This window comes from Phoenix dactylifera, chromosome 11, assembly GCF_051530095.1.
Source record: "Phoenix dactylifera cultivar Ajwa chromosome 11, Ajwa_hap1_PhDact_Kaust_v1.1, whole genome shotgun sequence".
Classification (NCBI taxonomy): domain Eukaryota; kingdom Viridiplantae; phylum Streptophyta; class Magnoliopsida; order Arecales; family Arecaceae; genus Phoenix; species Phoenix dactylifera.
The window spans coordinates 8382501-8410000 of NC_143200.1; the positions used below are offsets into that span (position 1 = coordinate 8382501).

Sequence of the window (27500 nt, forward strand, 5' to 3'; positions counted from 1 at the left end):
CTCTCCTCCGTCTCCTCCTCTTCCTCTCCTCCCTCTCCTCCCCCGGCTCTTGCCTCTCGAGTGGTCGGTGCCGCCCGATCGCCGTCCGAATCCCCTCCGCAAGCCTTCCCTTGTTTTGGAGATTTGCTTCCTCTCGGTTCCAAGTGCCGCCGCCGCCGCTTGACTGCCGGATCGAGCCACCGGCAGCCGAGATCTTCCTCCCACTGCCTCCGCCGACCGCCGGTAAGCTTCTTCTCTTTACTATTTGTTCCGATGCCAATAGCCTTGATTTCCTTCCTTTCGGCCCCCAACCGAGATCATTCTCGGATTTCTTCTTCACGGCCGAGCCGCCGCGCCACTCTGCCGCCAGCCATGACCACTCTGCCGACGGCCGCGCCACCCCCTGCAAGCCACTGGCCGGGCCATCAGCCTCCTCCTTCTTCTTCCTTTCTCCTCTTGGTCTTCTCATGTCCGTGGGGATTTGGGGAAGAAGGCCCATCGTGGGCCGAACTGGGCCAAGCTTGGGCCCTGTTCACTGTGGGCCCAACTTGGGCCCAGTCCAGTCGTGTTGAGCCTAGATGGGCCGTACCCATTGTGGGCCCAACTTGGGCCCAATTCAGCCTTATTGGTCCTATTTGGGCCGTACCTTTTGTGGGCCAACTTGGGCCCAGTTCAGATTCGAACCCGAAACCCATTTCAGATCCGAAATCCGAAATCCGAAATCCTGAACCCGAAACCCGAACTCGTTTGGCCAATAAATGGAATTTTACAGTTAAGCCCTTGATAGTATATTATTGCACAAAAGAGCCTTCTGTAATTTATGTTTGATCCCTATAAGAAAGATTTATTACGTAAAGGTCCTCAAATATATTATTTAGTCCCTTCACTCCAGCTTTATTATAGAACAGTACCCCGTAATTAAGTATTAGTCCCTACAATGAATTTTATTGCATGAATAATCCATCTAGAGGCCAACTTTGGGGGCCCTATTGGGTCGAGTCTATGCGGGCCCATTGGTCGTGTCCGATGTGGGCCCTATCGGGCCATACCCATCATGGGCCAACTCTGGGCCCTGTTGGGCCGTGTCCAATAATATTGATTTTGGTTTTGCTTAGCTCTGAAATTAACAAAGAAATTAATTAAACAGGTGTATCTAACATGTTTGCCTGAAGTGGGATTTAGAGCAAAAAGAGGTAAGTAACTTAATACTTCAAGTGTGATTTTCAGATAAATAGATTAAATTCTGAAATATGTTTTGTATTTAGTAAAATGGGTCTGGCATGTTAAATTTTATTTAAAAATTATGCTTTGAAATCCGTAAACTATGACTGAAAAATTTATGAAATCTGTTTATATATATATATGTATTCTCAGCATGGCTATGATCTGTTCTGTTCTGCTCTGGCCCCGCCAATGGGGATTATACGTTGGACCTGTCGACTTGTATTTCTGTGAGAAACCGGTTTCGACACCGTACCACCGGTGATTAGAATAGTGGTATTTGGACACCGTACCACCGGTGCTTAATAATAGTGGTGTTTGGCACCTTGTGCAACCCATGCCACTGGGTTACGTGGCCGTAGCCTATTATGTTGAGATTCTGGTATCAGAGTTTTTGGAAAAATGATAATAAGTTTTGAAAATAGTAAAACAATGTTATTTATGATTTATCTTATTATCCTGTATTTTGATCTGATATGCTCTGACCCCACTCTGGGATATTTTGTTGCTTACTGGGCTAGTGTAGCTCATTATTCTGTTTTTCTCCATTTTTCAGATCCAGAGGCTTGATCGCACGGGATTGGGGAGTGCGTTAGATTTTCCGACGATTCCTTCAGTTATTAGTCCTTTAGTTAGATTGATTAAAGTATTTGACTTACGTAAGCATTTGTTATTAGAAATTTTGTAAGACCGCTTTTGAACAATTTAAATAATTATGTCAGTTTTGAATATTTGTAACTGCTTTGATGTAATCCGATGCCTTGCACGCCTGTGCGGCCCGCCGTGCGGGCGTGCGGCGTCTGCCGCGCCTCGGGCTCGGGGCGTGACAGATTTGGTGGTATCAAAGCTCAGGTTTCAGATTCCTAGGGATTGTGTTTGAAATAGTCGGATGGAGCTTAAGTTTTAGGATCTTTAGAATTCGTCGGAAAGTTTGAGAGATGGGCAGACATTAGGCCATTAGACGAAGGTATTTATTTGCTTTTGTTATTGATAAATTTATGTTATTTTACCAGAATTTTGAAATGCTAAAATGCAACCTAATTATGGCTGTAACCAAAGTGTGAATAAGTTATTCTGAGAGTTTTCTTGGTAGAGCAATTTGTATTTCAATGATTAATTAGATTTTGACTAAATTAAGTGAAGGAATATTAATCATGAGATATTATCGTGCAATGTAATTATTTTGGAAGTTTAACTTGATATCAGGCACTATGGATATTGCTTCTAGTTGAAGTTAATTATTTTGGTAGCAATTTAAGATTCATCTATAAAAAGATGTTTAAAGCTTGGACTAGAAAATATTCATTGAAATCTGTATGTGGATCATGCATGGAGCTCGTATATAGAAGGAAAATATACTTGGGGATGAGACTTAAGAGTTCTTATTTGGCTCTACTTGAGACTTGAAACAATTAAGATTGATATTTTGATGGAAAGTCAATTAGTAAATCTTGAGAATATTGGTGGATTAAAATGTTTTTGGGTTGGTCGAAGATAGGACCTCTTTGATTTGGAAAAGTTCTTGATGGTTTTTCTTGTTAATGAAAAATTTCGTTGGAAAGTATAGTGTTTTTGATTTTGATCAATATGGATATCATTGTGTTATTAGTAGATTCTTTTATCTGCAATATATATTAAAAAAAAAATGGGAACTATTACTAAAGGGATGAAATAGTTAATGAGTTTGTGGTGTTTTGAATAGATTCTCTAAGTCTAGTAGTTTACAAGATTCCGAAATATTGCAGTATTGCAAATAAAAAATATTTTACTTATTTAAGGAATTGATCTCAATGTAAAATCATAGAGCTTATATCTTGGAGGAATTTCTTATAAATCTTTGAACCAGATTATTAGATTTGTGTGAGTTAAATATTTATTAATCAAGGCTATGAGTTGATTGTGGATTTTGTATCACCATACGAGAAATGCAAGTGGGATTTCATGAGAGGCCCAAATAAGTTTAGCCTAAAAGAAAAGATTCAGGATGATTAAGTAAGCTCCTAAGTAAGTTAATCTAGAATCTTTTAATTATCAAAGCTTAGAATAAATATTAACTTGTATAATGGAATTGTCAAGGGAAACTAGAATTAGCTTAGTTCAAATTTGGATCTAGAATATGATTACTTGATTATATGATAGTACAAATACGACAACTATCTCAAGGGTTAATCATGACCTAGTGTACTTGGAAAGCAAGGATAAAATTTTGCTTGGATATTATAAAAAAAAAAAATGTTGATGATCTTGGATCATTAAGAAATTTTGGAGAATATTGATCAGAGTTGCGCAGCGAAAGTATGATGGACTGAGTCAATTTAAACTGGTCAAAAATATTGACTGTGTTTTGGTAACATGTTATTATGAAAGACTATATTGTTCAATATGAAAGATTTTGTTAATAAGGGAAGGTGTATACTATTGATTCTCAGGTCAATCATGATATGATTATGTTATCTGTTGGGTAGAATTTGCTATTTTTGGGTATGCTAAGAAAATAATAATAATAATAATAATTTGAGCATATCATGACTCGGGTTAGTTGATTGTTGACTAAATATGATCTAATTTGTTAAGTATCTGAATAAACCATGCATTATTTGCTCCCATCTTATAATTTATAAGTTTAAGTTAAAAGCTTTGTGGCATATTGAATCATGGTATCAATACTTTGCCTTCCTAGACCTGCCTTTGTGATTTGATGCAAATCATTTTTGAGATAGACCGTTGCTATCTAATGATCATTAGTACATATTCATTTTGTGAATCATATTCTTAGCAATATAATGATTTAACTCTAAGGTTGGTCATTATCATTTGAGGGATCAGCACACTACCTTGATAAGTGTATGAGATCCATTTCATTTCAAGTTTTATCTTAAACGCAACTAATTTTAATCAATCCTACTGTGAATCGATCCTGATCCGATTTCGAGTGAACATGCATCAAGATGATAATTTCAATCTGAGATTTTAGTTAGTCACTTATCTAGTGTTAATCTTGCAAGTTTATATGAAGGTTTTGATAATTGATTCAAAGTTATCTATCACACTGATTTTGATCAAGGAGAATGAGATCTTGGATTTATATTACTCAATAGGCTGAGCATTTCTAAATTTGAAAGACATAGTTCTCTTAAATTTCGAGGACGAAATTTTTTTAAGGGGGAGAGAATGTGAGATTCGGGCTGAAGTCGGCAGCCCCAGCCGACTTCAGCCCCGTCTTCCTCTTTTGGAAGGGGCGTAGCAGGGGATCGCAGACGCGATCCCCTCCATCTTCTTCGGGCACAGAGGGGCATCCCGCGGCTGCACCGCGGTCATCCCGCGTCCACCTCGCGGCCGCACGCACGGCCGCTGATTTCGCCTCCTCCGCAATTCCCGCGGCGGAGAGCCGTTACAATGAGGCTATAAAACCCCCGTTCCTCCTCCTTCGGAGATCACCCGAGCCCTCCTCCCTCTCCTCCGTCTCCTCCTCTTCCTCTCCTCCCTCTCCTCCCCCGGCTCTTGCCTCTCGAGTGGTCGGTGCCGCCCGATCGCCGTCCGAATCCCCTCCGCAAGCCTTCCCCTGTTTTGGAGATTTGCTTCCTCTCGGTTCCAAGTGCCGCCGCCGCCGCTTGACTGCCGGATCGAGCCACCGGCAGCCGAGATCTTCCTCCCACTGCCTCCGTCGACCGCCGGTAAGCTTCTTCTCTTTACTATTTGTTCCGATGCCAATAGCCTTGATTTCCTTCCTTTCGGCCCCCAACCGAGATCATTCTCGGATTTCTTCTTCACGGCCGAGCCGCCACGCCACTCTGCCGCCAGCCATGACCACTCTGCCGACGGTCGCGCCACCCCCTGCAAGCCACTGGCCGGGCCATCAGCCTCCTCCTTCTTCTTCCTTTCTCCTCTTGGTCTTCTCATGTCCGTGGGGATTTGGGGAAGAAGGCCCATCGTGGGCCGAACTGGGCCAAGCTTGGGCCCTGTTCACTGTGGGCCCAACTTGGGCCCAGTCCAGTCGTGTTGAGCCTAGATGGGCCGTACCCATTGTGGGCCCAACTTGGGCCCAATTCAGCCTTATTGGTCCTATTTGGGCCGTACCTTTTGTGGGCCAACTTGGGCCCAGTTTAGATTCGAACCCGAAACCCATTTCAGATCCGAAATCCGAAATCCGAAATCCGGAACCCGAAACCCGAACTCGTTTGGCCAATAAATGGAATTTTACAGTTAAGCCCTTGATAGTATATTATTGCACAAAAGAGCCTTCTATAATTTATGTTTGATCCCTATAAGAAAGATTTATTACGTAAAGGTCCTCAAATATACTATTTAGTCCCTTCACTCCAGCTTTATTATAGAACAGTACCCCGTAATTAAGTATTAGTCCCTACAATGAATTTTATTGCATGAATAATCCATCTAGAGGCCAACTTTGGGGGCCCTATTGGGTCGAGTCTATGCGGGCCCATTGGCCGTGTCCGATGTGGGCCCTATCGGGCCATACCCATCATGGGCCAACTCTGGGCCCTGTTGGGCCGTGTCCAATAATATTGATTTTGGTTTTGCTTAGCTCTGAAATTAACAAAGAAATTAATTAAACAGGTGTATCTGACATGTTTGCCTGAAGTGGGATTTAGAGCAAAAAGAGGTAAGTAACTTAATACTTCAAGTGTGATTTTCAGATAAATAGATTAAATTCTGAAATATGTTTTGTATTTAGTAAAATGGGTCTGGCATGTTAAATTTCATTTGAAAATTATGCTTTGAAATCCGTAAACTATGACTGAAAAATTTATGAAATCTGTTTATATATATATATGTATTCTCAGCATGGCTATGATCTGTTCTGTTCTGCTCTGGCCCCGCCAATGGGGATTATACGTTGGACCTGTCGACTTGTATTTCTGTGAGAAACCGGTTTCGACACCGTACCACCGGTGATTAGAATAGTGGTATTTGGACACCGTACCACCGGTGCTTAATAATAGTGGTGTTTGGCACCTTGTGCAACCCATGCCACTGGGTTACGTGGCCGTAGCCTATTATGTTGAGATTCTGGTATCAGAGTTTTTGAAAAAATGATAATAAGTTTTGAAAATAGTAAAACAATGTTATTTATGATTTATCTTATTATCCTGTATTTTGATCTGATATGCTCTGACCCCACTCTGGGATATTTTGTTGCTTACTGGGCTAGTGTAGCTCATTATTCTGTTTTTCTCCATTTTTCAGATCCAGAGGCTTGATCGCACGGGATTGGGGAGTGCGTTAGATTTTCCGACGATTCCTTCAGTTATTAGTCCTTTAGTTAGATTGATTAAAGTATTTGACTTACGTAAGCATTTGTTATTAGAAATTTTGTAAGACCGCTTTTGAACAATTTAAATAATTATGTCAGTTTTGAATATTTGTAACTGCTTTGATGTAATCCGATGCCTTGCACGCCTGTGCGGCCCGCCGTGCGGGCGTGCGGCGTCTGCCGCGCCTCGGGCTCGGGGCGTGACATGGTTTGTATCCAGTTTGAAGGTTCTCCATTTATCAATAGTGCCATTTTGCTAGAGAAGAGAATTTTTCTGATCCAAGATTGCCAATTCGAGCCAAAATCTCTGGCTTCATGGAGAGAAAGAAGAAAAGACCAGTTGATCCTATCGAATGTTTTCTCAAAGTCTATTTTGAGTACTAGACCTTTCTGTTTTGTTTTACTGCACTGAGACATTATTTCCATAGCTATTAAGTAACAATCTAAAAATTGCCTGCCTCTGATGAAGGCAGAATTCTGTGACAAGATGGTCCGCGAATTTTGATAATCTGATTGCTAGAGCCTTGGAAAATATTTTGAGAATTGTGTTCAATTAATCGTTGGTTCGATCACATCATTCCAACATACGCACCACAATTCCAGTGGGGTCTAATGGATAAACGACCGGTGCCCAAGTTAGAATAACCCATAACACCATCTCTATTGTGATTTGACAGTCCTGATTGCGACTCCCCACCAGTTCCGGTGCTTTATCTTTTTTTGTATGTATCCCCTAGTCACAGTCCACCATCATCTAATTCTTCATTTTAGGCTCACTTTCTTTCTTTTCCTCTTATTTCTTCTTAAAAAAAATACTTCATACTTCAACTTAGAAAAACCTAATTTTCTATATTTTACGACCACTGTATCAACACACGAGATATGCGTCTTCTCGTTGTTTTACTAAAGCCTTTCTAAAGTCACATAATCGAGCAGCTTTTTAAGGAAAATCTTTTAGTGAGGAGAGATCTGGATGGTCTAATTAATTGTTGGTCCATCCCATTGTTCCAGCATACGCACTGTGATTCCAATAGGGTCTAACAGATTGACGATCGGTGACCTATTTGGCGTAATCTGTAACCACATCTCTTTCACAATTTAACGATCGTGATTGCGACTCCCCATCAATTTCCGTGCCTTGTCTTCTTTTGCATTTATCCCCTACTCACAGTGGCGCCTCCAACATGAATCCCACAAATTCCACCATCATCCGACTCTTCTTTTCAGGCTCTCTTTCTTTTCTTTTCTTCTTAATTTCTTCTTTACAAAAAAAAATTCTTAATTCAACTGAAAAAAACCTAATTTTCTATACTTCAGAAAAGTCCCTCAACGATGACAAAGTTACGCTTCCTGCCATTCATTTTATTATGAAAATGATCCTGGAGTGCAACAAAATTACCATACTAGCCACGCATATGATCGGTTCCAGATGGGTGCCGGTGGATGAATCTTGACCATCCACATGGAATCAAATGCCAAAAAGATGATTTTAGCCTTTGGGGAGCACGGTAGAAATTGCCTTATTTTTTTTCCTCGGTAGGATTGAGGGTATTCTAGGTATTAGAAGATTTAATCTTCTCCGATTCTATTACTGTAAGACTTTTATTCCCACAAGGACGCCCACAGCTGCATTTCAAACACATGTGGGCTATGGAATTTATTGGACTTGACCAAGTCAATATGCATAGTATTTATAAGCTCAGGTCCAGGCTAACAATAACCCACTAAAAACCCATAGCTTTAGAAGATCTGATATAATAATGGAAAGTTGGAGAAGGTGGACTGGTGGAAAAGAGGTTGATTAGGTTGAGACGTCAGTGTTAATGGAAATGTCTGAAAGTGATTTCGCTTCTCAAAAGGGCCATGGAATAGCAGGGCCACTAGTGTCAGTCACAGCCCACCGATCGACAGATACGAGGTGCCATCAAACAGACAAATGATCTAAGGCCTCATCATTTCTGGAGCATCTATTCTAAGAAATTCTATCGAGTTTGGGCATCCACACATCTCAAACCCTGTCCCATCAAGAGGTTTGTGGTTTAAGCTTTTTCCCAACATTATCTATCCAAGATTAGTTAGGTTTGCATGTAGATAGGAGAGTATTGACAAGAACCATTGGGTCTGTTAAAACAATCTTTCACTACAAGAAAATTGGGCATTAGCGACGCTTTTTTTGGCCTTTAGCGACGCTTTTAAGCGTCGGTAAAAACCATCCCGACGCTTTCCAAAGCGTCGCCTATGCTATAGTGGGGAAAATATTTTCCGACGCTTTCAAAAGCGTCGGAAATTAGCGACGCTTTTTAGCGACGCTTTAAAGCGTCGTTAAATGTGATTTTAACGACGCTTTAAAGCGTCGTTAGAATATTATTTTTTTAAAAAAAATTTCTTGATTTTAACGACGCTTTAAAGCGTCGTTAGAATATTAATTTTTTAAAAAAAAATTTCGTGATTTTAACGACGCTTTAAAGCGTCGTTAGAATATTATTTTTTTTAAAAAAAATTCGTGATTTTTTAGATGGCGGACCTAAATCTAAGCTCCGATCCTTTCCAGTTGGATTAATAGCTTGTGCATTACTTCTCTCCCATATATTGCATGACAAATTATGTAAAAAAATTTTGTTATGCGACAAATGTAATTAGTCGACACAACGGGCACAATGTCCCATATATTGGTTCCTGGGACGAAGACCGATGTGGGGTCCTGGCCCAACACAGTCAAAACAAACACAATGGGCACGCACAACTCAAGTGGTGCTACTGAGAGCCGAGAGATACAAAAGTTCAAACTGACCGGACCCTAGAACATAGATGAAAAGAAAATTTACCCCATGCAGAGATATCAAGAAGAACCAACTAAAAGACAGAGGAAAAGAGATCAGATTAAATTGATGTAAAACTAAACAAGTTCATAAAAAATGATGCAACAGCTGCCCATACAAAGTCCTGGATTCTTGATACGGAGATGCTATAAGTCCAAGATCAAACATTTAATACCCACATCAGTAAATAAACTCCTAGCTTTAGACACGCCACCAGCTATAACTAGGGCTCATGAAACTCCCCAAGTACAAAAATTGACAACTACAAAGCTTAAAGCATGATCGAAAGTCAGCCCGCTTGAGTCAAGAGCCCTTCAATAGTCATAAGCTTGCCTTGCACTCGCCACAGCAAGTGGTGGAAGCCAAAATGAAAGAAGCTACAAGGGATTAACTATCATCCTCATCATCCTCCTCTTCATCATCATCTTGGTCGCCATCCTCATCATCTTCAGATCCCTTCTGACAAAAAATAGCATAATTGGTCACACATGATTTATTAGTGTGTGCAAATAAGAAGATATTGTATAATACACAGCAATAGCACAGGTCTACAGCAAGCAAAACTCATGTCCATGATTTAATATAGTGCTATACTTGTCTACAGATGATCTCATGGCATTCACTCTTTAATTTACTTGATAGTCATTTGTTAGGTCTCCATGATACCTTATCGAACATCATGATTGCACCGTATTAAAGGCTTAGGAACAGAGGAATGGAACATGAGAATATTCAGGAAGCAAAACACCAGATATTTCAAAATATATCAAATAAAGACTTCTGAAGCCTCAAAGTGGATAGAATTATTAGGAATCATAGGAGTAAATTTTTTTGGGTTGCCTACTCTGTAATTTAGTCAAATTTCCACGGACATCAAGAAAGTCAATTCAAGCCATTGCCAATCACTATTTCTATAAAAAAGTGCAAAAACATCTAAACAAAATAACAAATAAATAAAATTAACATGTCTAAGAATAAGATTGCATCAGTTGCATAAATTATTAATATTAATATGCAGAAGCACTTCTATGGATCAGTAAATATTCTTTTTTTCAAAGTGGAGAATTTGGAAAAAAAAAAAGAGAATGGATGATGACTATAATATCAGTCACCACACCAAGTAAAGAGGCTAGACTAGAGTAGTATATACATCCTTTTTGGCTGAATTTTTTTATTGAATTTTATAATGAACACAAAAGCTGAGTGGATCTTAAGCAAAAGACAGAGCACAGAACAAATAAAATGGAACTAAAGAATAAATGAGAGCAGAAGTTTGAGAAATCAAAAATCCTACCCATAGTCGCATAGCCAAAAGCAACTAACTGCTTATTAGTTACATTCCCAGTGCAATGCATATAAATTTAAACTAGCCCATTTAAAATATAACTCATTGTCAGACCTTAGATACAAAGAGTTCTTTTAGTTCTGAAATACAACCTATACAATAATTATTTCTGGTAAAAGATACAATAATTACACATACAGCAGGAAAACTGAAATTCAAAACAATAATTTTTATATCAAAACACTAAATTTTTTATATCAATCTCTCCAAAGAAATCTTAATTTTAAGTCATCATAATACAACAAGAAGTAAAATAATGATGATTTCAAGAATGAGGGCATAAAGCTTCAGCAGACAAGAACACATGCATATACTTGAGAAGAAAAAACTGTAGTGGAAAATTAGCAACCATTATTTAAAGGTTCCTTTTTAACAATATGATTTATGTAGATATGAGTCAAACACAATGTTTGTTTTAGACGCCCGCACAACATTAAGCTAAAATAAACAGTTTATATCCATATGGATACAGAAAAATAGCAGCACAACTAATGAGGATTGCAGATACAGTGCATAAAATCATAGAAAAGCAAATAGTTTGACTACAAAAGAAATTGGAGCAAAATAGACAAGCAATGGGAGGCCAATATTCATAATAGGTACCCCTTTGACTAAGTCAACAGCAGCAGCAGCATCAGAAACTGGCTAGCTTCGTTTAAAACTCAAACAAGTGAGACATTTACCTCTTCATCATCTTCATCCCCATCAAAATCCCCCTCATCAGCCTCCTGCATCATCAGATTATTGAAAAGTGCAGAAGAGTCTTAGGTGAACTCAGAAATGATGTTCGGTGAGAAGAAATATCAATATTTGACAAAAGAAAGAGTAATGGATGGAAGGGAGAACACTTGCATTATTAAAATATTTCAAAGGGTTGGGCCATAAATCTTCCTTGATAATCTCTGCCACCTGCATCAGTTTGTTGTAGAGGAAACATAAGCAGACAGAAAATGTATGGGAAAAGAAGCTCGAGGTTTGAACTAATTCAAAAACTGAAAACAGGAATCTGCATACAAGATAGCAGACTTCATAAAATAGGAAGATTAAAAAAACAAGACAAACATCAAGACCAGGTTATCATATAATTTTTTTTATGATAACAGAAGCATAAAAAGAAAAATTGATTTGAAAGATTTGGAATAGTCCAAACTCCAAAACAATCAGTCTTTCCAATGTTACTATGAATTATTACCTCATCTGTTACTCCATTTGAGAAATTTTTCAGTTCAGTTTCACCAAACCAACTAAAGAAACTGCATTAAAAAATCAAAACAAAGAATGAGAAAACAAGTCAGGCATCCAAGTATCATGCAACATATAATGATACAAAACCATGTTCAACAAATATTACTGTTAGACTTGTGTTCAGTATCTTTCTATGAATAGAACATGAATGTGGTAGAGATGAGAACAATGGAATACATGTGTCCTAATTAGGTTGTAGCCTAATTATAAAGTTACTAAAAAGAGAGAGATTACAAACCGCAGTTAACCAAAAGTCTGGAATGGATTGGATGATTTCATTCCGTTTAATGTAGACAGGTCTGCGAACCTCGTTATATTTCTGTTCCACCTCCAAAACTTTATCACTTGCTTCCTCATTAATCTACAAACATAAATGAGATTAGCAAATCGCAGACACAGGCAAGAGGCATACAGCTTTAGGAAGTGAAACTTGCCATACTCTTAAACAAGTGAGCAAAATCCATTGAGGTTCAATGAGAATAGCAGCACACTCAAGTAACAAAACCAACAAGCAATTCAACCATTTATGCAGCTAACACTTCTTACTTACCACACCTAAGAACATAGTAAATCTATAATCAATGAATGTATATCCAGTAAGATAAACTGTGGAAATCTACAAGTATAGATTGCGATGCTTGCAGTACATGCAATTTCATCAAAGTTTACATATGTGCTGGAGCTTCTGCGCCATTCCGGCTCGCTCGATCAGGACGAGCGAGGGTTCGGTGAGAGGGAAAGAGAGCAGAGAAGGGTTTCCCCTGTTTCTATCCCTCCACCCTCCCACATTAAAGAGCAGTGTAGAACCTGAAGCGTCTTGATGAGAATTTTAGAAGAAATCAGATGTAAAGAATTTTAGAAGAAATCAGATGTAAAGAATTTCTTCTAAAATTCAAAAGGAACAGGGAATTCCCCAGTTATCTTATCTAAACCGTACCTCCAAGAAAAAGATGTTAACCACAAAACAGGTTGCAATCTTGATTCTTGAAAAAGAACCAAAAGTCTGTAATTCTTACAATTAGATGAATTCAAGAAATGGAATGAAGCTAACCAGAAGAATGAGAACCGGAGATCAAAGGGAAGCTGCAGTTCCTTGCCGGAGACCCAATCGAGGGCGACGGCGGCGTTGTCCCGCGTCCTCAGGCACTCCCGGCGGAAAGCGACGCGGGGGAGGGAGCGGAAGAAGACGACGAAGATTGTCTCGACGTGGCGGCTCCACCCGAGGAAAGGAAAGGATCACAGCTCTCTCACGATCTCCTTCTCCAGCTGCCTCCGAGCCCTTCGAACATTCCTCGGGGCCTGATCGAACTTTGGATGCCACGAGCCGCGGCCTGGGCCTCCGATGAGGGGAGGGTGAGAGGAGGAGAAGTTCTTGGAGGGAGATGGGGCTGCAAGGGTGGATGGAGAGGTGAGGAGGAGATGAAACTTACGAGATGGACGAGGGTCTTGAAACTCACAAACCCAGCCTCCATTTGCCTACATCCATGGCCGCTCATCTCGTCGGACCACAGCCCGCCCGCCGTCACCGCCGTATCCCCAGCTCGGAGGGGTAGAACACCTTTCTCGACGGCCATCGTCGTCCTCGAAGCTCGGAGGGGGAGGGGGATCCAAAGCAGAACAAGTTGGATTGGGGAGGAAGGAGGGGGGGATGGCGGCTGGGTGAAAGGGTTAGGGTTTGCTCCGCGTGCGAGAGAGAGAGAGAGAGACAGAGAAGGCAGGAGATCGGGGAGGAAAAAGGAGGGATCGGGGGCGATGGGCCCCTTTTGGCCTCCGACGACGCTTTAAAGCGTCGTCGTATCCTTTTGGCCTCCGACGACGCTTGAAAGCGTCGTCGTATCTAAATTTCACCCAACACTAGCAAAACGCGTCGTCCAATTTCGGCCCCCGCTCGAAATTTGCCGACGCTTTTTGTTAGCGTCGGCGGGGAAGAGTCGGCAAAACCGTATTTTCTTGTAGTGTTTGTTATGTGCAATGGGTCTTAAAGCCAGTAAGTATCCACTCGTCACATTATTTGGGTAGAGTGACCAAAGAGAAGAAGCATTTTCTATAGAAAGAATTGGATCATTATGGATACTCGATAATGGTTCATAGTTATGGTTGAAGGCTGGCCATCACACTTGTATGCCTGCCAATATTATGTACAATATCCAATTTCGAATTAGAGTGGTTAGTTTCTTGTAGTCATTAGCGTAGTTGGCTTTGCATTAGCATAGTAGATATGTTTCATATTAAAGCATCAACACCCCAAATCATCTTTTAGAAAATCATGGTCCGAGCTGGTGATGTTATTCTCTTATGCAAAGCATGCAAGTAGTTCATGAATTGAGGGAACGACTAATCATTATGATTTCATTTCAACAATTTGGAGCCAAATCCTTATATCGACAATGATACCTTGGACTTTGTAATTGATAGGGAGTGGTGGTTTGTTGTTCTTTGCTATAAGTGGGAGTAAGGATTGTTTCGACATGGAATTCTATAAAAGTTTATCCATATCAAAAAGAGACATGTTAGACTTAGGAGTCTTGATAACAAGCAAAGCTTTAATCAAACCATTTTTTGATAGTATAATCATTATTTATTGTGAATATAACAAAATGTTATTCGAAATTGGTTTTGCATGTGCATCAGTTTTCTATAGTCTCTAAATATGCTTCGAGGTTTGAGGGGTCATGAGATCGACTAGCCATGGGCTTGACATTGCAATGATTTTTTCCAATAGTCAATGGAGGATAAAAGAAGGTGTAGGGATTGAACTGCAAGAACAATTGCTATGCCTGAAGGGGACTTCTTTATCTACTCTATCTACAAAGGATTAGTATGATTGTAAGTCTTATGTATAGGGAGATTGGTCCAACTTGTTTCGTTGTGACTATAGCACACCCATCCACTAAGATGAAAGGGGTAGATTAGAGACCCAAGTCGACTTCAGGATCCTACACTTGTTCATTAATGTTGACCTTCTAGGATCTCTCTTGGATTCTCATTGAACTTGAGCTCAGTCCATTTGAGAAGGTGAATCAGACCCTTGTATAGGGATTGGTTCATGTGGGCACAAAATAAGTAGATCAAGTTGGTATTTAAACTAGGATGGACTCACCTCGCACTAGGGTTTGCTAGATTATCTAGTTACTAAGTATAACCCTCGGTGGTTGACTCATTCTAGAAGCTCTAGATGTGACCAACTAGACCTAGGGTTTCTTAGGTGGCCGATAGGATTAGGGATTTTTTTCTAGGAGATATGTGACACATGCCTAGGGTTTCCTAGGGTGGTCGCTCATGTAGCCTAGGGTTTCTACTCTAAGGCGGTGGCTTTTCATATTATAAATAGATAAGGGGGTGTAAGGTTGAGAAATGATCACATAGGTCACAAGAATATATAAGTCCCATGGTTACGAGGTGTCCTGAGGAAGGGCACTGTTAACTAAGTATGCTTCTCAAATAAAACATAGATAAAGAAGAAGAGAGAGATTGAGATGCGAGGAGACATCCAAGTAATTCTTAAAGAGTATGCCCGGTGCAAGTATTCTGTGGTGCCTAGAGATTCCTTTACTCCTCTTCTTTATCAATTCTAGGTGTTGTTTTATCATATTTGCATGTATACACCTATCATTCTATGCATGTAACCTGGAATTTCATAGTGATTTATTAAAAAAAAGAGTCATCCTGCTTCATGCTATTTATAGTATTCTACTACGTAACAATTTGTAGGATGGCATCAATGTCCTTCACCAATACTTAGACCATGCCTCATTTTCGGCTTACTTTCAATGAAAAGAAATTGAATAAAAAAAAATTAAATTGGGGAAATAGTGTCCTTTGAAAGAAACATTGGATGATGTGGTAACCAACACTTAGAAATCATGTTTTCATGATCTTCTTTAGCTATTCAATTTTCCCATTCAATTTGCCAGTAAAATATCATCAACTTATATGTATCTCCGTTAAGATTTATTGCTAAGTCCTAGTCCTATTAGAATTTCTATTTAGTTGGTCATTAATTTTAATGACTCTAAGATTCTATTACTAGTTTTATACTATTTAGTTATTCCTTCTAGAATAGTTATCTTTATCCTTTAGTGGTTATCAAATTTTCTCTTTTGGTGGGCATTGATTTTTGAATTTGGGTAGGAATCAAACATTCCATCCATATGATGCTCTATTTAAAGAAACCTTTGGTGTCTCTTTTTGTGTGTAGCATAAGAAAAGAGAGAGGGAGAATTGTCCTTCTTGGTGAGATATGAGAAGGAGCCTTTTTGTGTGGCTCTATTTTTATAAAATATTTTTCCTCTTTCCTAATTATTTTTCTTCCAACGTCTCTTTTTTATTTTTCGTTTGGTATTTTTCTAGATCTTGGGTCGGCGCAATCCATCTACTTCACATTGTGTGCCATTCTACATGGTATTAGAGCAATAAGCTTGGAGATCTGTTATTTGTGTATTCGTAGCTTGGTGTAGTTGAAGAGCTTTCAATAATTTATTGTGTGGTGGTGCAAGCTTATGGACTCATATTTAGTGATTCAAGAGAATGAATCATCATAACTAATGCTACTACCTTCTCTCTCAATGGGTTTAATATGCCTGATCTCACCAATATCAATATGGTTACTTTTGCTACTACTGCTTCTCTCCATAAGTTGAATAATACCTATTCTTCAATTGGGAAGGCTGTTGTCAAGTCTTATTTGAAAATCCAAGACTTATGAGATATCTTGGATGAGTCAAAGACAATGTCGAACGACAGATACTCTCAACAACGAGGTTGCGGGAGAAAAGTAGAATCTGAAATCTAGAAAAATGATGTGAATTATTCAAGTTTCAGTTGATAAAAAAAATTATCTCAATATCGAGGATATACAAAAGCCAAAAAAATAGTGGGATATTCTTGCGACTGTCCATTCAAGTTCTAGCAAGGTGGACATCTAAACAAAAATTGTCTGAAGAGTGAATTTTGGTTCCAAGCATCCCTAAAAATTTAGAAGAAGATTAGAATTGGTTTAAAGATGAAGATTTGAATCAGAGGGAGCTTGGTCAGTTAGAGGCTTGATCAAGTTTGGAAGACTTAGTGTTGGGGGGGGGCCTTGAATTTAGTCCCACATCGGCTAGTAGCGGAAAGGTTCTGTGCCTTAAATGGGGGGTGGAAATTCTTTCCTCTCGAGGGCCCTTTTGTGGGACAAAACCGTGAGGGCACCCGTCTCCCCCCGTCTGCGCTGGACGCGCGGGCCGGAGCGCCCAAAGCGGACAATACCTCGGGAAGAAAGCATTCCTCTTTCTCTGCTAGCTTAATGTGGGCTATGCTGTTGTGTGAGGCTCCTGCCAAAGGCTGTCCCCGCAACAGATGGCGCGCCAGGTAGGGGCGCCTCCTCTCTCCATTGATTACCCCTCAGGTTGCTTGAGGGGCTGGTGGGTAAAATCCGACACAGGACCTTCCCGCTGGGGGGGTTATGTTGTGGGGGGTGGAGGGGGCCTTGAATTTAGTCCCACATCGGCTAGTAGCGGAAAGTTTTTGTGCCTTAAATGGAGGATGGAAATCCTTTCCTCTCGAGAGCCCTTTTGTGGGACAAAACCGTGAGGGCACCAGTCTCCCTTCGTCTGCGCTGGACGCGCGGGCCGGAGCGCCCAAAGCGGACAATACCTCGGGGGAATGCAGTTCTCTTTTTCTGCTAGCTTAATGTGGGCTATGCTGTTGTGTGAGGCTCCGGCCAAAGGCCGTCCCCACAACATAGAGCATAGCAAAATTGATCAGTTTAAAAATCAACACTGGAGCATAAGGAGCTTGATCGGGTCAATGCTGTATCAAGTTTAGAAGATATTTGTTTAAAAGATTTGCAGGAGGAATATTCATGGGAGGTGTAGAGATTATAGTTTCTGACCTATGGTTTCTTTCCATGAAACTATCTTTGAGAAATCTTACCGGTCCACCATTGGGTCGAGATTGCTCTCGGGCACATTATCCCCTACCTGCGATGATGGCCTCCGGTGCTCAACAGGTATGTGGATATTGATCTATTGGAGTCGTGGCTCGAAGCCCTCTGATTGGATACTAGAGCATCCTATTTCCATGGTTTTTGTGCTACAATGGAGAATTGACTACAGAGAGAGGAAGCTATTGGTGCTGATGGTGCTCTTGGTACTGGCATCGTTGTTGTCCGTGTCCCAAAGAGGCTTCTCCAATTTGCATAGATCGAGGGTGTTTTCATGTCATCTCGTAGTTCCCTCAGGGTCCTCCGGAACTTCATCATGGCTACTTTTGAGTGTCTCATGAAGACATAAGGATTCGTGATACAGGACGCCACGGAGCATGTTATTAAACCCATCATTTGTGAGCAATACCTCAATGAAAAGGCCACCTTCAACCTCAACCCATCTAGCTGTTTTGTTATTCGAGGGTCTAATGGGGAAGCAAAGCTTATGGCCACACGATTATTGTTGATTGTTATGGTGGCTGAGGAGCCAATGGTGATGGTGCTTTCTCTAGCAAGGATACACCAAGGTAATAACCGGCGCTCTAATGAGCATCTGACTGTAGCAAGCAACTTGATGTTCATTGGCATAACTAAAGGTCCTATGGGAATCTCGATATCGTAACTATGGAGTTTATGCTGAGGAGAAGTGGTAGAGAATATTATTGACTTCGACATATGCATCGAAAAGTACCAGACAATGAAGAAATTATTTTTTGAGCCAATAAAAAAATTCTACTATTCAATTATTAGTTTGATAAGCTATTACACATTATTGTTACTGTGACAATATTGGCAAGAGTTGCTATGGCATAGCTGCTGTGATGTTCAACTGACATTGACAAGTTCAATATTGCTAGTATAGACTTCGCGGGTCTCTCAAATTCCACAGCCACACCCAACTCAGGCCTTTTAATTTCTTTTCCCCTTAATTTCTTCTTGAACTAAAAAAAAATCTATTTTTTATATTTTAATAACCCTGTATAACACATGATATGTGCGTCAACTCGTCGTTTGTTTCTAACGTGACAGAAATTGTGCAACATTTAAAAAAAAAAAATAGTGAGGAGAGATCTAGGTTGTCCAATTAACCGTTGGTCCATCTACACCATTCTGACATATCCTCCGTGATTTCAGTGGGCCTAACGTGACATACCTTCTTCAAAATATCCTCCGCTGCTGCTGACAATGCTACTGCCTCATCCTCCACCCTGCTATCTTCCAGGGTCTCAATTTTCTTAGTTTGAGTCACCATCATCGCCTTCTCCATCCTTCCTCTCTATCTCTCTAATTCCCATCTCTAAGTAGATAAGATGTCGTTCAAGGACTGGCCATGTAAGCGGCACAAGGTGTTCCGCCGCCTGTTCGCCTGCTTCCTGTGCCTCATCATCCTGGTTCTCTTCGGGATCCTGGTCATCTGGCTGGTCCTCCGTCCGTCGAAGCCCGAGTTCAACCTCCAGGACGCCACCGTCGTCAAGTTCGACCTCTCGGATCCCAATTCACTACTCTCCTCCATCGTCCAGATCACCATCACCTCCCACAACCCCAACGACCGCATCGACATCTACTATGACCGCCTCGACGTCTACGCCGACTACAAGGGCCAGCAGATCACCGCCGCCACCACCCTCCCCCCCGGCTACCAGGGCCACAACGACTTCAGCGTCTGGTCCCCGTACATCAACGGCACCGCCGTCCCCCTCGCCCCCTATCTCGCCGTCGCCGTCGACCGGGAGGAGTCCGCCGGATTCATGCTCATCTATTTCAAGATTGACGGCAGGCTCCGGTGGAAGGTCGGCACCTGGATCTCCGGCATTTACCACATCAACGTCAACTGCCCCGCCTTCTTCACCGTCAACTCCACCAAGGGATTCCAGTTCCAGAAGACCACCTCCTGCAGCGTCGACATCTGACGGCGACGGTGACCTTCTTGTCTCCACCTCCTCTTCATATCTCCTCCAGCGATTGCATCCAAATTAGTCAGTGTTCTTGATGCCGGTCTGGTGTAACCCGGGGTACCAGGAATATAGGGAAGGATGTAGGGAAGGATAATAAATACATTCTAGCTACCAGGAATATATAGCGGGTACTGTTCGTATGTCTGACCACAGCCGTTGGGCGTATTGATGGATCGATCCAGGATGGGCCTGGGATGACATCATGATCTTTTTGTCCCGACGTCCTGATCTTCTTGTCCTCTGCACTTGTGGTCTCCTTATTTATTGTAATTAATGGGATTTGATTTCAATACACCGTGATAGACCGTTGCTCCTTTTCTTCGGTAATTAGATTAATGAAATACTTTGTTCGGTTATTTTGATAGTAAATGAATGTTCTAACTTTTAATAAGTTACAATTTGCAAGCTAAAGTTTTTGTTAGTGGGTATATGATTATTCAACCTTTTTATTTATTATTTAAATAAATAAAAAATATGATTTGTACATTTCTATTATAATAGTTGTTATTAGTCATCGAAACAAATTAAAATACATGATACCAATACTGAAGATCTGTTGGGATTTTTTTTTGTCTCCTTATAAAATTTTAGGCTGATTCAGTCTAAATTTATGTTTGAGTATTTATAGATATAAATTTAGTTTAGCCTGTAATTTTATAATTTGTTAGTTGTAGTGATCCAACCTAATAAAAATTTATAAAAATTTCAGCTTAAATATGGAAACAAGTTTTGACCTGATGAAAGATATGCACCGGTAAACTTTTGCCACAAAAATAGTCTATTTTTTTGGTAAGTCAATTGGTTATGCTTATGTGAGATTAGTATGGGTGGCTGATGTATCGAACAAAAAAAAAAAGAAACTCTTGCCAAATAGTTTGGGGGGGGGGAGGGGGGGGGGGGGGGGGGGGTAGCTCACCCACTCGCCTTTGAATAATTTAATGTTTTATGGGTTTGGGAGGACTCACTAGGATATCTCTTGGTTTCTATCTTGGTCTCAGTCTTTTTCGCTTGCATTGTCTAGTTCACAAATAAAAAATTTTGATGAGAGAGGCAGAGTAGGTGCGAACTCCCTAATAGGGATTTAGTAGGATGACGGGATGATCCCTTAGTTCTTGTCTCTTTTATTTTTCATTTATTTTTTTTTGGGTTAAAAACGGCATTCATATAATTCTTACGTGAGTGCAACCTGCCAAGTCAAAAGAAAAAAGATGATATAGAGGGTGGGGTATATCTCCAATGCTGGTCCAAACCATTCCACCCAAATGTCGGACCACATAAGAAGTGATCCAGACTATCGTACTATTCACCTTCCGATAAACATGTGCTATCTGGAAGGATCCTGTCTCCTTTGCCAGCCTGCGGATCTCATAAAGCAATGGGTGCCCGTCTCCATCCGGATCCACCCCCCGTATCAAGTCAACTGTCGTGACGGAGTCCCTCTTAAAAAATCTTGTTGGCTCCAAGGACCCACCTCGCATAGGATATGCCCTTCCAAGCAGCCTGCAACTCCACCTCAATGACGAACCGACCGATAGTGCGACGCCCTCCAGCTGCAATTAGCATGCCTAGATGATCTCTAATTACGAAGCCCACTCCGCCATTTGCTCCGTCCACCAATCAATTTCCGTCGAAGTTCACTTTGAGATGACCAAGGAGTGGGGGTACCCAAGAGAAGAAGGCAAATCTGGGTGCTGTAGCAGCAGAGTGGGTATGCCAGATGTCCCTAGTCATCTCAGAGGTGAACAATGTAGTAGTTATGATAATCTCCGTCGCATGGCGGGAAGCCCTGCCCACCACTATACTCGGCGAGGATCCCCTGCCCTCAAACATGTGGGCATTCCTCTTCAACCAAATGTAATAAACCAGATATGCCCTCATAACCCCTACCTCGATTGTGCTGGGTCTCCTCACAGACTCTCTCAGGTGGTGTAACAGCTCCTCTACTGACTCTAAAGCCTGGTGGAAAAGAACAGAAGAGCTCTCCCAAATCTGTACTGCCCTAGGGCACTCCAGAATAATGTGGCTAATGGTCTCCTCAGTATCTAGGCACACGTCACAGTATGGAGTGATAAGAGCACCTCGTCCAAGTAACATCCTCCTAGTCGGTAAACAGCCCCATGCCAACTTTCAGATGAAGAAGATAACACAGGCGAGTATCCGCATCTTCCATATCCAACCACCATCGATCTGACGGACTGGCTCCTAGGTAATCAACGCCTAGATGTCCCTAGCCTTCACCCTCGATCGCCCAGTCAGCATACATACCAATCTATCAGACTCTCCCCGTATCGGCGGGGAAAGGGCCAGGATCCTCTCCGCCAGCTGATCCCCAAAAGCCTCCCTAATCATTCATGTCCTCCATCCACTCCCCTTAGGGTCAATTAGCTCACTAACCCTAAGCCTATGTAACCTGGCTGTGTCCACAAAAGTCAGCAATCTACATAATGGCCACTCAGTCACCCAGCTGTCTCCAGAATATCAATAGCCTATCCATTGCCAATCGCCCATATGATCGTCGGGAGCACCACCGTGGCTCTAGCACACATCTTCCTCCTAACCGGTGACCAGTGACGTCGGGCACCAGCGGGCCCTACCAGTGATAGGACTCCACACTTGGCCCTCAGCAAAGATGCCCACATACTATCAGGCTCCAAAACAAACTGGTTGTGTGCCTCGCAGCAAGGGCCTCTCATCTCGCCACCAGTGATGGTACTCTCAATCTGTCAGTCCTGGTCGGTTGACATAATACCTCCAAGCCTACCAAGTGTACACCTCCCCGGCCTTCTCCCCTCCCCCATATAAAATCTCTAAACATTTGCTCCATGGTCCTCAGCGGTCTCATAGGGATGACAGAATTGGATAGCAAATAGATTGGGATTGAGCTGAACATTGATCGCACCAGCATGATCCTACCCATCATGGAAAGGGCCCGCATCTGCCACCTCTCAAGTCTATGCCTGATGCTGAGTTCCATGTAGGTTCATGTCTCTTTCGCTTGCACCTTCTGGTCAACAAATAAAAAGTTTGGGTGAGAGGGAGAGTAGGTGGGAGTCCCTAACATGAAATAGAGATTCCGTAGAATGACGAGATGCTCTTACTATTTCTGACTTCATGAGCAAATTAACCTCTATCTTGCATCCAAAAAAAAAAAAAACAAACTAATTGATTCATACATACATACATACATACATACATACATACATATATATATAATATACTTCGGCTAACTGGAAAATTACTATAAGGTATTTTAGGCTAAAACAAATTCTATCCTGCAAAGCTTAATAGAAAGATTTTTTTTTTTTGAGTCAATCAAAAATGAAATACGAGCATTCAAGCAGATATCATTGGTTGTTTTAAGAATATTTTTTACATATTCAGATTTTCGCAATAAAAGCACATATTGGACAAGGTAATGATGCCTTATGTAATATATATATATATATATATATATATATATATATATATATATATATATATAGGGGATTGATAACCTACTCTCTGTTATGGTAGGTTATCAATCTACCCATTTTTCATTAGACAAAAAATACCCTTACTTTTTATAACTTTTAAGGGTACTTTATGTCTTTTTACAATCTCACTTTTACTCACCCTCTTAACCCCTCCAATTAATGCTCTCTCCCTCTCTCTCTCTCATACATATACATATACATACACATACATACATACACACACATACATACATACACATACATAAATACATACATACACATACATACACACATACATACATACATACACACACACATATACATACATACATAGATATACATACATACATATACATACATACATACATATACATACATGCGTACACACACACACCGGAGAGAGAGAGAGAGGGAGAGAGCATTAATTGGGGGTTGAGAGGGTGAGTTAATATGAGATTGTAAAAAGACATAAAGCACCCTTAAAAGTTACAAAAAATAAGGGTATTTTTGTCCAATGAAATATGGGTAGATTGATAACCTACCATAACAGAGAGTAGGTTATCAATCCCCATATATATATATATATATATATAATATTTATATGCACCATATGCTGTTAAGGATGCCGAACAACCAGAGTTATATATAATAGGAATGGAGGTTAAGCATAGATGGCTTACGCATGAGCAATGTTTTTTAGGTGCTCGAAAACTAAAATTAGGTAATTGGCTTATCTATTTAGTATAATTTTCAGCTAATTAATATACATGAGCAGCACCCGTGTCTAACAGTGTACTGCAGTCTTGTGTAACAAATGCCCCACCGGGGTACAAATTTGGGGAGGGGGCAGTGGGGGTTGTCGATGGAGACCGATACCCTGCAAATGTTATACAAAATCACCAAAGTATAAATTTGAGATATAAAACATAAATTTAATAACTAATTAGGTATTGGTTTGGTTTCAAAATTAGACTCGAAACTTTCCTGGGTTGTGTTTGGATTCTAAATTATAAAATGATCAGGTAGAGAGTTTCTTGTTTCATCATATTTCTATCCTGTTTTATGTGGTTATGGTTAGTACCTGCTACTACAAAATTACTAATTTATAATACATAAGTTGCAATTTATTATTTATATTAAGCTTAACTATGGTAGGAATTTTTCTTTTTCACATTTTTTATTTGGTGGATGCTAAAGTAACAAAGTAAAACTTGAATCAATGCCATTTTCGAGATACAATTTATTACAATTTTTCATAGTTCATAAGACGTTATATACCGAATAAATTTTAGGTATTTGTATAGGGCAAAGGAACCTAAATAATACCTTCCAATTAGTCTTTTCAGATGAGATTCTAAACTGTGATAAATAGTATTAGAACGGATCCGGACCATAACTCCTACCGCATGGGTCCATAAGGGCTAACCATCGATTGATCGTGGTGTTTAAGATTAGATTTGAACGGATTTGCACCCACAGCATGGTGAGAATGTCGAAACTTAAATGAAAAGAGTATATGAGGATACATGCAGGTATGTATTTTGTTGCACATCGACTATGTATTGGATAGCTTTTGGCTACTTGTGTAGGACCAAAAAAATCTAAATAATATTTTTCTTATAGTTTTTATAGGTGAGGTATGACACTTTAAAAAGTCAAGTACTCAGGACCATGCCATATGTTGGCTTAAACTTTTTCATTTTTTAAGATACGAGCACAATAGCCCAAGTTTTGGTTTCCCATGGGCGTGCTTCGGAAAATCCGACATTTTCTCTCAAACATAGGTACTTCGAAGTACACTAGCAGCAGCAGAGCTTTTGATAAAATGGAACATCGTATCCTATAAAATTAGAAAATAAAATATTACAAAAACCACATAGCACAGTGGGAGAGAGCTCTTTGAAGTAAGGAATTCGTAGGATTAACGCCAGCCAATTGTCAAAGTTAGTTACCATAGTGGAATCAAAGATTTTGTTGGTGAAAGGGGCTTTGGTTGAGAGAGAGAGAGAGAGAGAGATAGGGTATATGCATTCAAGCAAGAGGATATGCATCCAGTAGCACAGTTTCTAGCCAAACAAAACATAAAGTATAAAGGGAAGGGAAACGGAGAACAGAAGTATAAAACAAACTAGAGGCCTACGAAATATGACTTAAAGGTCCAGAAGGCAGATAGATGTAGTGGGAGCATGAAGATGAAGGACATGTTAGAGTTAGGGTGGCAATTTATGATCCAACCCATCAATTCGATTCGTGAACGATCCACTTTAAGCAGGTTTAGGTATGATATAAACAGATTTAGATGATAAATGGGTCATCCCATCTAAACATATTTATTAAATGGGTTTGGTTCAGGTTTAAATCTTTAACCTATTTAATTTATTAATAATTAGGTCGGGTTATGACCCGACCTGTTTAACCTGTTTGAAACATATTTAACCTATTTCTAACTTGTTTAACTTGACCCACTTAATCTATTTAATCTGTTTAAATCTATTTAATCTATTAAAAATCCGTCTAACTTATTTAACCTGTTTAATAAATAGGTTATGTGGGTCGGGTCGGATTACCTCTTTAATAAACATGTTGCATTCAAATTTAAAATTTTGACATATTTAATAAATAAGTCGGATTTGGATTGATGAATATTTGATTTGACCCACATCCAACCCGCCCTGTATCTGATCTGACCCAATTGCCACCTCTTTATTGGAGTCATCTGCCATCTAAACAAATCATCCTCTCCAAATCAAAATATAAATAATCATTTGATATTCTGTTTCTATAGGTAGGCCACATAGATTTTGTAACATCTATGTGCTGCGAGAGGGCCTGGAAAGAAATTTGTTATGGATAATTTAAGCGCATTCTTATTGACCAGCCCTTTGGCCGGTCTGATGCACTTCACTGCTCCAAGAGGAAGGTATGACGGGAATTCATATATCCGTCGTTATACATAAAATTGATTTCATGTGAATGAAGAGGAACAGGTAAAAAACTAATGGGTAAAGAATGGAGTCTGAATTTTTAGCAAAAAAAAAGGAGCATGATAAGGGGATTCATGGTAACTCTTGGTCATTTGCATGATAATTTGAGACATATTTACATGATCAATTGTCACTCCAGTAAGAATCTTTTGTATGACCGGTAAGTTTCAGCATGCTTTGATTTGGTTAAAAAAAGAGGTGGCAGTTGGGTCGGTTCAGACAAAATACAGATCAGGTTAGATATAGAATAAATCAAAAATCCATGCACCGAAACCTAACCTATTTATTTAAATGGTCAAAATTTAAGATTCAAACCTGATCATTTTATTAAACAAGTAATCCAACCCGATCTACGGTAGTTTGAAACAAGTCAAATGGGTTAAACGCTTGCCACCCCCAATCAAAATGGGTGTGTGATAAAAGAGGCCCATAAATAATGGACCACATAATATAGATTAGGCCTCACCAAATATTCTTAATCTCTCAAATCTCTCAAGATCTTGCTGATGGCTGGATTTAAACTGAGGTCATTTAGTACAATAATAATAAAAATTAATAGCTTGATCATCTTGTACTTGGGCTGGAAACGAACCCGTGCTGGCTTGAGACCCATCAAGTCCTCTCTGTTGAAGTTTATCGCCTACAAGGATTCGACCTTACATAGGTAGTCAAGGAGAGAGAGCTATTTTCTGAGATAGAGGCACCTTCAAGATGTTTATTGCACAAGACACCGAGCAACAAGGAAGGTTGAGAAAAAGATACTGAGATCGAACCGAGAATTTTAAATCTATGCACGATCGCCAGCTTATGCTATCAGGCTCTTGGGAAAGGTTGAAACTATTGAATTGTGTGAAGAGGTGGCCAGAGGAACGACTGGAATAGTTAAAGGCTCAAGATCTCTTCTAGAGAGGTGGGTCAAAGATGGAAGGGTATTTTTTTTTTTTTTAATGTGAATGTGAGGTTCAACCACCCAGATTTATTGAAAGATCAAGGAGAGTTTACATGGGATTTTCATGAAGGTTTGGGTTGACCTGAGTCAACCCAGAGAAGAGGAAAGGGAAAAAATAATCTGGAGCGTCGTCTTAACAGGACGAAGACAAGAAACCTTGGAGTCTTTACCGGACGAAGACAAGAAAATCTTGGAACCTTAGCCTTCTACTTAAGCGCCTGAACAATATCTTGCATCCCTTGCCTGGCTTTGCCCTTGTAGAAAGAAGTCCAGCGTCCAGGAGGAAGCAGAGCCTCTGGAAGAGCAAATTC

General features: G+C 40.3%; 1 long non-coding RNA gene and 1 pseudogene across 4 annotated transcripts; one reads left to right on the top strand and one right to left on the bottom strand.

Annotated features, from left to right (window-relative positions):
- Window positions 1-9403: 9403 nt before the first annotated feature.
- On the bottom strand, window positions 9404-13589 carry LOC148714919 (uncharacterized). 4 transcript variants are annotated; one of them, XR_016397907.1, is made up of 7 exons: window positions 13342-13589; window positions 12936-13272; window positions 12123-12245; window positions 11832-11892; window positions 11492-11548; window positions 11243-11367; window positions 9404-9753 (listed from the first exon to the last, which is right to left on the bottom strand). It is a non-coding gene; the product is annotated as an uncharacterized LOC148714919 (long non-coding RNA). The 4 variants fall into 4 exon arrangements; XR_016397908.1 differs by having other exon boundaries at window positions 11323-11367; window positions 12951-13272; window positions 13342-13587; XR_016397905.1 differs by having other exon boundaries at window positions 11323-11367; window positions 13342-13587.
- A 5456-nt stretch (window positions 13590-19045) lies between these two features.
- LOC120107382 (NDR1/HIN1-like protein 1 pseudogene) lies at window positions 19046-20527 on the top strand (annotated as a pseudogene).
- The last annotated feature ends 6973 nt before the right edge of the window (window positions 20528-27500 follow it).